A 12,808-nucleotide genomic window follows, 5' to 3' on the forward strand; every position below is an offset into this window, starting at 1 on the left:
CGGCAAATGATTTTGACCGCTTTTGCGATCGTTTAAGGTCGCTCATAAGTGTCACACACTGCGATATCGTTAATGACGCCGGATGTGCGTCACAAACAATGTGACCCCGACGATAATTCATTAACGATATCGTAGCGTGTATACCCCGCTATAGTGTGCCTCTTTTAAGTAAAGAGGGGTCTATTCAAAGTGGACCACCATTATTAGATAAAAATGCTGGTACAAAGAGAAAAAGTAGGGCAGGTGTTACGAGGGGGACCCGGGGAAGCGTGCCAAGATGGGAAATGGACAGCTTCCGCCGGTCAAGGTCCACTGTGCGGTGTAAGGGACCGCCGCTATGGTGGGTGAAGAGTGAGCGGGTTGCTGCTAGCGATCGTCTGGAATGTCACAGACGATCTATGTACACCGATCTGCCCTAACCCGTGAGGGTTGTATGGCAGGGATCTCACGGCTCGGTGTACCTGTTGCACGGGGAAGCACAGAGGTGCCCACGCACGTGTGCCAGTGGAAGTCACGAGAATATGGCACGAGGGTAGCACAGAGGTGCCCACGCACGTGTGCTTTCAATAACCAGGTGAGTCAAGTGGAGGCTTGAGGAGCTCACCTGGGACAGGAACACGGCCTGTTGAAGGGGATACTGCCGGAGCAGCAAGGCAGGAACACGGCCTGCAAACGAGGTACTGCCTAAGCAGCAAGGGCCAAGCCCACAAGAGACAGTAATGCCTGAGCAGTGGCATGGCAGCACACTGCCAGACATCCAAACATAGAAGGACGGTTGCGCACCGCCATGATGGCAGGGGGAGCTTTTAAGGAGGTGCAGCTCCACCCGAGGGCGGGCGCGAGGCGGAGATGACGGACTTGACCCAATCAGGGTCCACGACGTCCCAGCCTGGCCAGTCAGGATTCACCACGTCACCAGCCTTGTCATCAAGCCGTGTGACGTCAGTGAGCGAATCAGGACCCACCACGCATTGCACATGCTCACCCTCCTGCCTCTGGGAAATAGAGGCGGGATCCTCGGTCTCACAATGTGCAGAGATAACGGGAGTCTCACTGCTTCCCTGAGCAGTAAACCTCTGCACATTGTGCAGCCTCGCAGACCTTCGGGGCCGCTAAGCAGGAGGGTCTGCGGCAGGCCAGGAATGGGAGACCGCTTCACTCCTTGTAACAGGAGAACCACTAGGTGTCACCCTTCTGCTGCCTCTCTGAGAAGGTATCTCCTGCACACTGCGCAGTCTGGCAGACCTTCGGTGCTGCTGAGCAGGAGCGCTCGTGGCAGGCAAGGAATGGGAGACTGCCTCAGTCCTTGCCTCAGGAGAGCCACGAGATGTAACAGCAGGCATCTGTAATTGTCCTGAGGCCCATTAAGGCTATGTGAGCACATTGCGTTCTATTCCGCAGCATGTAAGTCACTGCATGTGCGCCTCAGAACACAGCTGAAAAGCTGCGTTCTGAGACACATTGTAACTGCAGAATTCCTGCATTCTGGATGCTTGCTCTGCCATAGACAGAGTGGGAAAAGCATCCAGAACGCAGATTTTTGACAGTGCGGTCCCACTCGGCTCTGTTGCATCCCCATAGACTTTCAGCAGAGCCGAGTGGGACCGCACGGTCAAAAAGAGCATGGCTGGCTGCGAGATAGTGCCGCACGATCAGAAAGAACTCGAATGAACTTCACCCGAATTCATTGTGATCGCGCGACTTTGTGCGCCGCGGCTCGATTTCCAATCACAGGTGAAGGACTCACCTGTGATCGCAAATCCCCTGAGTGACTGCAGTGAGCCGCGTGATCAGCTGTGCTTTCACTCAGGTTACTTGCGGCCACAGCTGCAGTCCTCCACCTGAGAGCGGTGGCCGCGAGTAACCTCAGTGACAGCACAGCAGATCGCGCGACTCACTTCAGTTGCTGCATGGAGCTGACAGGAGCGGTCGTGTTCTACTGCCGCTCTTGTCAGCTTCCGATGTAGCAGAGCTGAAAGTGTCGTGGGTAGAGTTGAGCGGGAAGGCAATAATCTGGGGCCGGCGGGTCGTTAACAGGCTTAAAAATAAGTCCGATCCGCTCCGGAATTCGGTGCCCATATAAGTCAATGGGGACCGGAATCCGGAGGGTTAAAACGTTTGTGGAGGGGCTAGGGGGCTGGGAACGAGCGCAGCATACTCACCGAGGCGCTGTCATGGCGACACACTCCGGGTCACGCTGTTACCTTCCGGAGCCGACAATTCAATATTCATGGTTTTCCCCGCCCACCGGCGTGTGTTGGTTGCAGATAGACACGCCCCCATCCTGAGTGGCAGCGTGTCAGCTAACTGCAACCAATCACAGGCGCCAGGACGGCCGGTGGGCGGGGAAAGCAGGTCACTGTCGGTCACGGTGGTAAACACACTCGGCAGCACAGTTATAGCGCTCGGCTGCAGCCCCAGCCGTCGCGCAGTATCTGTGCTGTTTATCCAGTGCCCGGGGTCACAGGTGCGAGGCTGCCGGGTGCTGCCAGAGCCCCTCGCACCTGTGATTCCGGTGAAAGTAAAAAAAAAACAAAAACGATGTGCGGTCCCACTAATCTTCACATCCAGCCAAGATAACGCCGGCCGGGGGCTGGTATATCCTCAGCCCGCAGCCGTCCGGTATGTCGCATCTGTTAGATGCGACATACCGGTGCGATACCGGCTCTTCCCGCTGGCGTGATGCGGTGCCAGTCGGGGTAATAGCAGGGGTTAGCAGGGGCACATAGCTGCTGCTAAACCCTAGGTTTGTGTGATGGCACAGGCGTCTATCAGATACCTGCATCACACAAACCTGTAAGCAGGGCCGGATTAAGGTTGGTGGGGGCCCCTGGGCAGAAAATCTGGTGGGGGCCCAATAACGTTAACATTTTAACCATAACAGTAGAGCACGAACTGTAGCATTTAGATATAAATACTGCACCTCAGTCTCACATTCCCCCTCCTCAGCATACTGTGCCCTCCATACTGTGCCCTCACACTGGCCCCCATGCTGCCCCTTCTCTATACTGCCTACCTCCTTCACTATCCAGTCACTATACTGCACCTTAGCCTTGCATTCCCCTCCGCAGCATACTGTGCCCTCCATACTGTGCCCTCACACTGGCCCCCATGCTGCCCCTTCTCTATACTGCCTACCTCCTTCACTATCCAGTCACTATACTGCACCTTAGTCTTGCATTCCCCTCCGCAGCATACTGTGTCCTCCATACTGTGCCCTCACACTGGCCACCATACTGCTCCTTCTCTATACTGCCTACCTCCTTCACTATCCAGTCACTATACTGCACCTTAGTCTTGCATTCCCCTCCGCAGCATACTGTGTCCTCCATTCTGTGCCCTCACACTGGCCACCATGCTGCCCCTTCTCTATACTGCCTACCTCCTTCACTATCCAGTTACTATACTGCACCTTAGTCTTGCATTCCCCTCCGCAGCATACTGTGACCTCCATACTGTGTCCTCACACTGGCCACCATGCTGCTCCTTCTCTATACTGCCTACCTCCTTCACTATCCAGTCACCATACTGCACCTCAGTCTCACATTCCCCCTCCTCAGTATACTGTGTCCTCACACTGGCCACCATGCTGCCCCTTCTCTATGCTGCCTACCTGCTTCATTATCCAGTCACTATACTGTATCTCCGTCTCACTTTCCCCCTTCTCAGCATCCTATGCCCTCCATACTGTGCCCTCACACTGGCCACCATGCCGCCCCTTCTCTATACTGCCTACCTCCTTCACTATCCAGTCACCATACTGCACCTCAGTCTTACATTCCCCTCCGCAGCATACTGTGTCCTCCATACTGTGCCCTCACACTGCCCCTTCTCTATACTGCCTATCTCCTTCACTATCCAGTCACTATACTGCACCTCAGTCTCACATTCCCCCTCCTCAGCATACTGTGCCCTCCATACTGTGCCCTCACACTGGCCACCATGCTGCCCCTTCTCTATACTGCTTATCCCCCCTCCCCCACTACCCAGTCTCCATTCTATGCCCCGCACACTTTTCTTTCCCAATACTGTCCACTTACAATTTTCTCCCACCATACTGCTGCCTCACATTTTTCAATGGTGCCCCCCTGATTGCTGTGCAGGGACAAATATGCCGCATGCCCCCCAAAGGTACGCCCCTGTACAGTGTACAGGAAAATACATGACTGGTACACGCAGGGCCGGCTCCATGTTTTTGTAGGTCCTGGGCGAAAAAGTCTCAGTGGGCCCCATCCACACATAGACATGCACAGATACTGTACATACACATACAGGCATACGTACACATACAGTATATATTTAAAGACAAATTCACAAAAACACATATAAACAGACATAAATCTAGACACAGTCATACACACCGACATACATAGATGACACATAGATACGCATCACACATGCACACACAGACACATTTTTATATTTTTATCTAATTTTTAATATTGGGAAGCCGGCAACAGCCTCATTCACCTCCCCGCTTGTCTCCATCCAGCTCCTCCTGGGCACGTGTCTGTGCCACGCTGATTGGTGGCTGACACTAACAGACATGGCCGCACAGAGAACACTAACACTGCTGTATATACATCACAAGAGAGGCTGGGGACATACACATTACTGGGGACATCCATATTACTGAGGAAAGGGGTACATAGCAATGGGGGGCATACAGCTCTAGAGGGGGGCAGTGGCTCTGAGGTGGGGGGGACAAAGAGCTCTGAGGTGGGGGATGACATGCAGCTCTGGGGATATACAGCTCTGTGGTGTAGAGGACATACAACTCTGGGGGTATAGTATTATGCAGCCCCCATATTCCTCCATATAGTGTTATGAAGCTCCCATAGTCCTCCATATAGTATTATGCAGCCCCCATGTAGCACTATGCAGCCCCCATATGGCACTATGCAGCCCCCATATGGCATTATGCAGCCCCCATATGGCATTATGCAGCCCCCATATGGCACTATGCAGCCCCCATATGGCACTATGCAGCCCCCATATGGCACTATGCAGCCCCCATATGGCACTATGCAGCCCCCATATGGCACTATGCAGCCCCCCATATAGTACAATGCACACCCATATAGCATTAGGCACCCTCATGTAGTACACAGCCCCTATATAGCACAGTGCAGACCCAGATAGCATTAGGCATCCTCACATAGTACACAGCCCCTATATAGCACAGAGCAGACCAAATAATATTAAGCACCTTCACATAGTACACAGCCCCTATATAGCACAGTGCAGAGCCAGATAGCATTAGACACTCACGTAGTTCACAGCCCCTATATAGCACAGTGCAGAGCCAGATAGCATTAGGCATTCTCACGTAGTATACATCCCCTATATAGCACAGTGCAGAGCCAGATAGCATTAGGCATCCTCACGTAGTATACAGCCCGTATATAGCAAAAAGCAGACCCAGATAGCATTAGGCATCCTCATATAGTGTACAGCCCCTATATAGCACAGTGCAGAACCAGATAGCATTAGGCACCTTCATGTAGTATACAGTCCATATATAGCACAGTGCAGAACCAGATAGCATTAGGCACCCTCATGTAGTATACAGCCCCCATATCATTTAATGCACCCCCATGGTCGTCTGGCCACAGTGATTGTACATACTCACTTCTCCTCGTTCCCCCGCTCCTCCGGTCTCCTCAGCGTGTCCACTGCTGTCGCTTTCTCTGACCTCTCAGCAGGCGCGCAGTGATCACGTCACCACGCTCTGCTGCAGAGCTGTCAGAATGCCGACAGACACAGCGAGAATCATGAGAGAGAGCGCGCCGCTCCATCTCATCATTGCTCTCAATTGTATCGGCAGCTGCGATGCCGATACAATTGAAAGCGCGATCCTCGGCGGGGGGAGGCAGCGCGGGCACCGGGCCCCCCTTACTAGCGCTACGCCACTCCTGCCACCGCGAGTGGGCCCCCCGAAATTTGACCGGGTTTACTGTGATACAGACACCAGATGTTATACAATATACACATTATTATATACCATCTGATGTGTGTACACAGTATATCACACTACTCTGTACACTGGATGCGGTATACCATGTACACAGATATACAATCCCCTGCACTGATCACACCTGGACCTACAGGACCTCACATATTCTATATGTAATATGGGCCATATAGTGTAATGTGTGCTGCAGGCTCAGATGTGATCAGTGCAGGATTCTGTGTAGTGCTGTCTGTGCTGGAGATCAGTGTGAGTTATTGCAAGGGAGAGATGAGGCTGCAGCCGATGACCCGGCACTGACAGCCCGACCTGATCTGCTGCAGTTCAGACTCCGGCAATAACTCACAATGATCCCGGGCAGAGCTGCCGCTGACACTATGGAACCGGTCTGGAGTTATCAGCGGCGTCCTGCTCCGTCCTCACTGCAGTCTCCTGCCCGGCCGGCACCATGATTAATCATACTTACCGGGATCCACTGAGACCTCCGGTCCTCCCACAAGCTCCTCTACGGCAAGAACTTAGAAGCAGCAACAGGTGCGCGGTGACGTCATCCTAGCAGACGCAGCCCACAGAGCGTGCAGTGGGCGTGTCTGCAGAAAAGTGACGGCCGGGATTGAAATTCTTTAAAGGTACAGTGCGGTCCTGAACCACACTGCGGCGTTAATAAAATGGCGCCCACACTGATGGTGGTGGGGGCCCCCTCAGAAGCTCTTGTGGTGGGGGCCCCTGGGCGGGAGCCCCGTCTGCCCCGCCTATAATCCGGCCCTGCCTGTAAGTGACAGTAAATAAACACAGACACAGAGAAAAATCCTTTATTTGAAATAAAAAAGAGAATTTTGTTTACTTACCGTAAATTCTTTTTCTTATAGTTCCGTATTGGGAGACCCAGACCATGGGTGTTTAGCTTCTACCTCCGGAGGACACACAAAGTACTACACTTAAAAGTGTAGCTCCTCCCCCTGAGCTTATACATTCCCTGGTGAGCAGACCCAGCCAGTTTAGTGCAAAAGCTTAAGGAGAATAGCCACCCACAAGTAGAACAGAGCAAAAGCCGGAACAACCGGAGACTCTGTCCACGACAACAGCCGGTGATAACACGCGGAACAAGAAAATTGCCAACAGGCAACAGGGAGGGTGCTGGGTCTCCCAATACGGAACTATAAGAAAAAGAATTTACGGTAAGTAAACAAAATTCTCTTTTTCTTTATCGTTCCTTTGGGAGACCCAGACCATGGGACGTTCCAAAGCAGTCCCTGGGTGGGAAATAAACCGAAAAAAGGCAAGAAGTAGGCAGAACCTAACTTCACAAATGGGCGACAGCCGCCTGAAGGATGTGTCTGCCCAAGCTCGCATCTGCCGAAGCATGAGCATGCACTTAATAGTGCTTCGAAAAGGTATGCAGGCTAGTCCAAGTGGCAGCCTGACAGACTTGTTGAGCCGTAGCCTGGTGCCTGAAAGCCCAAGAGGCACCAAGAGCTCTGGTCGAATGTGCCTTGATCCCCGGCGGGGGAGGCACCTGAGAACTCTGGTAGGCGTCCGAAATGGTCGATCTAATCCAACGGGCTAAAGTCAGCTTAGAAGCAGAGAGGCCCTTGCGCCGACCTGTGGTTAGCACAAAAAGAGAAGTGCACCGCCTAAGAGCAGCGGTGCGAGACACATAGATCCGGAGCGCACGCACCAGATCCAGAGTATGCAGCGCTTTTTCAAAGCGATGAACAGGAGCCGGACAAAAGGAAGGTAGGGTAATGTCCTGGTTAAGCTGGAAAGGAGAGACCACCTTAGGAAGAAAATCCGGAGTCGGACGGAGAACCACCTTATCTTGGTGAAAAACTAAAAAAGGTGACTCCGAAGAGAGCGCGGCCAAATCAGAGATTCTCCTGAGGGAAGTTATGGCCACCAGAAAAAACACTTTCTGTGAAAGACGATGCAAAGAGACCTCCCTAAGAGGCTCAAAGGGGGGTTTCTGCAAAACCGTGAGAACTAAATTAAGGTCCCAGGGATCCAAGGGCCGCCGGTAAGGCGGAATGATGTGAGACGCGCCTTGCATGAGCCAGCCGAGCGAGACGCCGCTGGAACAGAACTGACAGAGCTGAGACTTGTCCCTTGAGAGAGTTGAGGGACAGTCCTAGCTGCAGACCGGACTGTAGAAAAGACAGAAGGGTCGGCAAGGAGAATGGCCAAGGAGGATGGTCAGTAGAGCGACACCAGGACAGGAAAATTTTCCAAGTCCTGTGATAGATCTTAGCGGAGGAAGACTTACGGGCCCGAGTCATAGTGGAGATGACTTCAGGAGGGATACCAGAAGCCGTCAAGATCCAGGACTCAAGAGCCACGCCGTCAATTTGAGAGCCGCAGAATTCAGGCGGAAAAACGGACCTTGTGAGAGTAGGTCTGGACAGTCCGGGAGATGCCACGGCATCTCTACGGATAGATGGAGCAGGTCTGGATACCAAGCTCGCCTGGGCCAGTCCGGTGCAATGAGGATGACTCGACAGCCCTCCATTCTGATCTTGCGCAGAACGCTGGGCAAGAGAGTTAGAGGGGGAAACATGTAGGACAGACGAAACTGGGACCAGTCTTAAACCAGTGCGTCCACGGCGAATGCCTGAGGGTCGTGGGAGCGAGCCACGTAAACGGGAACCTTGTTGTTGTGACGGGATGCCATTAGGTCCACGTCCGGAGTGCCCCATTTGCGGCAGATTGACTGAAACACTGCCGGGTGCAGGGACCACTCGCCACCGTCCACGGTTTGACGGCTGAGATAATCTGCCTCCCAGTTTTCCATGCCTGGGATGTGGACTGCGGATATGGTGGACTTGGAGTCCTCCGCCCATTGAAGGATGCGTTATACTTCCAACATCGCCAAGCGGCTGCGTGTACCGCCTTGGTGATTGATGTAGGCAACCGCTGTCGCGTTGTCTGACTGGACTCGAATGTGCCTGCCCGCCAACAGGTGGTGAAAAGCTAGGAGAGCTAGAAGCACGGCTCTGGTTTCCAGCACATTGATTGAAAGGGCTGACTCGGACAGAGTCCAGTTGCCCTGCGCTCTGTGGTGGAGATATACCGCTCCCCAGCTGGATAGACTGGCATCCGTGGTGAGAATCACCCAGGACGGGGCCAGGAAGGAGCGCCCCTGGGACAGGGAGAGAGGCCGAAGCCACCACTGAAGAGAGCTCCTGGTTTGTGGCGACAGAGCCACTAACCTGTGTAAGGAGGAAGGTCGCTTGTCCCAACAGCGGAGAATATCCAGCTGCAGGGGGCGCAGATGGAACTGGGCAAAGGGAACAGCCTCCATGGACGCCACCATTTGACCCAGCACCTGCATCAGACGCCTGAGGGTATAATGGCGGGGCCTCAGCAGAGAGCGCACCGCTAGCTGGAGGGACTGCTGTTTGACTAAGGGCAACTTCACAAGTGCCGTCAAGGTCTCGAACTGCATCCCTAGGTACGTGAGACTCTGGGTCGGAGTCAGAGTGGATTTGGGCAGATTGACCAGCCACCCGAATTGAGCTAGAGTGGAGAGAGTGAGCGAGACACTCTGCTGACAGTCTGCGCTGGATGAAGCCTTGACTAGAAGGTCGTCCAGGTAAGGAATCACTGCCAACCCCTGGAGGTGCAGAACTGCAATCACTGCTGCCATGACCTTGGTGAATACCCGAGGGGCCGTGGCCAACCCGAAGAGGAGAGCCACGAATTGGAAGTGATCTTCTCCTACTGCAAAACATAGCCAACGCTGGTGTGACACTGCAATTGGCACATGCAGATAGGCATCTCTGATGTCGATGGATGCCAGGAAATCCCCTTGGGACATAGAGGCAATGACTGATCGCAGAGACTCCATGCGAAAGCGCCGCACCTGAACATGCTTGTTGAGAAGCTTCAGATTCAGGATGGGCCGGAAGGTACCGTCCTTTTTGGGAACTAGGAAGAGATTTGAGTAGAAACCTCTGAACCGTTCCCGGGCGGGAACCGGTACAATTACTCCATTGGCCTGTAAGGCTGCCACGGCCTGTGAGAAGGCGACGGCCTTGGAGCAGGGGGGAGTTGAGAGAAAAATCTGTTTGGCGGACTGGAAGAGAATTCTATCCTGTAGCCGTGGGAGATGATATCTCTCACCCACTGATCGGAGACGTGTTGAAACCAAGCGTCGCCAAAGTGGGAGAGCCTGCCACCGCCTAAGGACGTTGCTGGAGCGGGCAGATAGTCACGAGGAGGCTGCCTTAGTGGCAGCAGCTCCTGCGGTCTTCTGTGGACGCGCTTTTGGGCGCCAGTTGGATTTCTGGTCCTTGGCTGAGTTAGCGGACGAGGCCGAGGGCTTAGAGGACGACCAGTTGGAGGAACGAAAGGAGCGAAACCTCGACTGATTCCTACCCTGGGCAGGTTTCCTGGCTTTAGTTTGAGGCATGGAAGTACTCTTCCCGCCAGTAGCTTCCTTAATAATTTCATCCAGCTGTTCTCCGAACAGCCGGGACCCAGCAAAAGGGAGCCCAGCAAGGTACTTCTTTGAAGAAGCATCTCCCTTCCACTCTCGAAGCCACAAGATTCTGCGGATAGCGAGGGAATTAGCCGAAGCCACCGCAGTGCGGTGAGAAGCCTCCAGCATGGCAGACATGGCATAGGATGAAAAGGCCGAAGCTTGGGAAGTTAAGGCATCCATCTCGGGCATAGATTCCCTGGTGAGGGAATGCATCTCCTCTAGAGAAGCAGAGATGGCCTTGAGAGCCCACACTGCTGCAAACGTCGGAGAAAACGTGGCCCCCGCCGCTTCATACACGGATTTGGCCAGAAGGTCAATCTGGCGGTCAGTGGAATCCTTAAGGGAAGTGCCATCAGCCACCGACACAATGGTCCGGGCTGCGAGCCTAGACACCGGAGGGTCTACCTTTGGGGACTGAGCCCACTCCTTGACCACCTCAGGTGGAAAGGGAAAACGGTCATCAGAACCACGCTTTGGGAAGCGCTTGTCAGGACAGGCCCCGGGCTTGGTCACAGCGGCCTGAAAACTGGAGTGGTTAAAGAACACACTCTTTGCTCTCTTAGGCAAGGTAAACTGGTGCTCCTCTGATACTGGCGGATTGAGATCCAGTACATAATTAATAGAAGCAATCAAGTCACTAAGATCTGAGTCACTTTCGGACAGATTAATGGGGCACATGGAGTTAGCCTCCGAGCCCCCTGTAAAGGCATCCTCCTCATCCTGCGAGTCAGCTCTGGAATCAGAACCACGAGAGGAGGAGGGAGAGGGAACTCTGCGTCTCTTCTTAGGAGGACGGGGTCTGGGCCCTGATGATGAATCCTCTGTGAGCTCCGGTCCTGAGGGACCCCTAGCAGCAGAGGCACCCTGTGAAGGGGGCTGATGCATATTCATCAACGTCCTGGACAGAAGTCCCATGGACTTAGCAAAAGACTGGGAGATAGACCTAGAAAAGGATTCTACCCAAGCTGGGGGTTCAGCCACAGGAGCAGGAGCAGCCTGAGAAACCACTGGGGGTGAGACTCCAGGCTGTGGCACCGCCAAGTTAGAGCAGGCATCACAATGTGGGAAGGTGCTCGGTTCAGGCAGCAGGAGCTTACATGCAGCGCATACAGCATAAAGCTTTGGGGCCTTGCTCCTCGTGTGAGACATGCTGCTGGAGTGGGGGCTCTGCCAGAGAATGAACCCCAGAGAGTATATACAGAGGTCCACAACCGGAGACCGGTTGGGGCTTACCAGACCGCTGGAGCAGAGTTGTGTGCCCTCCAGATCCCGAAGCCCGGACCCCCAAGCACAGCACCTCAGCAGAGATGCTGCAGACCAGCGCTGCAATGACTGATCGCAGAGAGAACGCTGAGAAAATGGCCGCCGGAGCGAAGAGAGGGGGCGGGACTTGCTTGAGGAGCGGGACCTGGAGGGCCATAGAGACCTACAGGGGAGGGGACACACGCTGCAGTGGGGAGTGTCCCTCCCCTGTACAGAACGGCCGCCGGGAGGAGCCGAGCCTGTCCCTCTGCATGAGTGACATGCGAGGGCAGTGAAACAGAAACTAAGCCTCCGGCGAAGCCGGGGCCTAAATTTGAGCGGCGCGGCCGACGCGCAGGCACCATCGGCGCGGTTCTCAGGCGACAGCTAGAGAACCCGCCGGAAATGTCAGTAAACACAATAAGCACACTCTCCCCCAACAATAAAGTACAGGGACCCCGAAATCTAAACGTCTCAGGTACTTAGCTGCTGAGAAGCAGGGCCAAGTCCCTGGGGATGAGTGCTCCGGTCCAGCAGGGTCCTGAAGGGCTGCGGATGGAGACCGGTCTCCTGCCAAGCATGGAGACCGTGCTGGCTCCCACTTCAAGCCAGAGCCCAGGAGGGATGGTGAAGGAGCACGGCATGTAAGGCTCCAGCCTAGGAATCAACCTTACAACACCGCCGACACAGTGGGGTGAGAAGGGACATGCCGGGGGTCCAGAAGTGGACTCGCACTTCTTCAATCTCGTTCCAAAAGGAAAAAATCATATGAGAATGCATGTGTGGATGTATGCCTCCTGAACACAAAGCAATAAACTGGCTGGGTCTGCTCACCAGGGGGTGTATAAGCTCAGGGGGAGGAGCTACACTTTTAAGTGTAGTACTTTGTGTGTCCTCCGGAGGTAGAAGCTAAACACCCATGGTCTGGGTCTCCCAAAGGAACGATAAAGAAATACAAAACACTCCTCCTTCACCACTTTATTACCCCCAAACACCCTGCAGTTCCGACGTAATCCACAGGAGAAGTCCCACGCCACTTCAGCTCGGCTACATGTTAGAGCGAGCAGCCATAGAGCACGGCTGCCCGCTCTGAGTGCAGCGTAGTACTGACCGCGAAA

This window comes from Anomaloglossus baeobatrachus, chromosome 3, assembly GCF_048569485.1.
Source record: "Anomaloglossus baeobatrachus isolate aAnoBae1 chromosome 3, aAnoBae1.hap1, whole genome shotgun sequence".
Taxonomy (NCBI): domain Eukaryota; kingdom Metazoa; phylum Chordata; class Amphibia; order Anura; family Aromobatidae; genus Anomaloglossus; species Anomaloglossus baeobatrachus.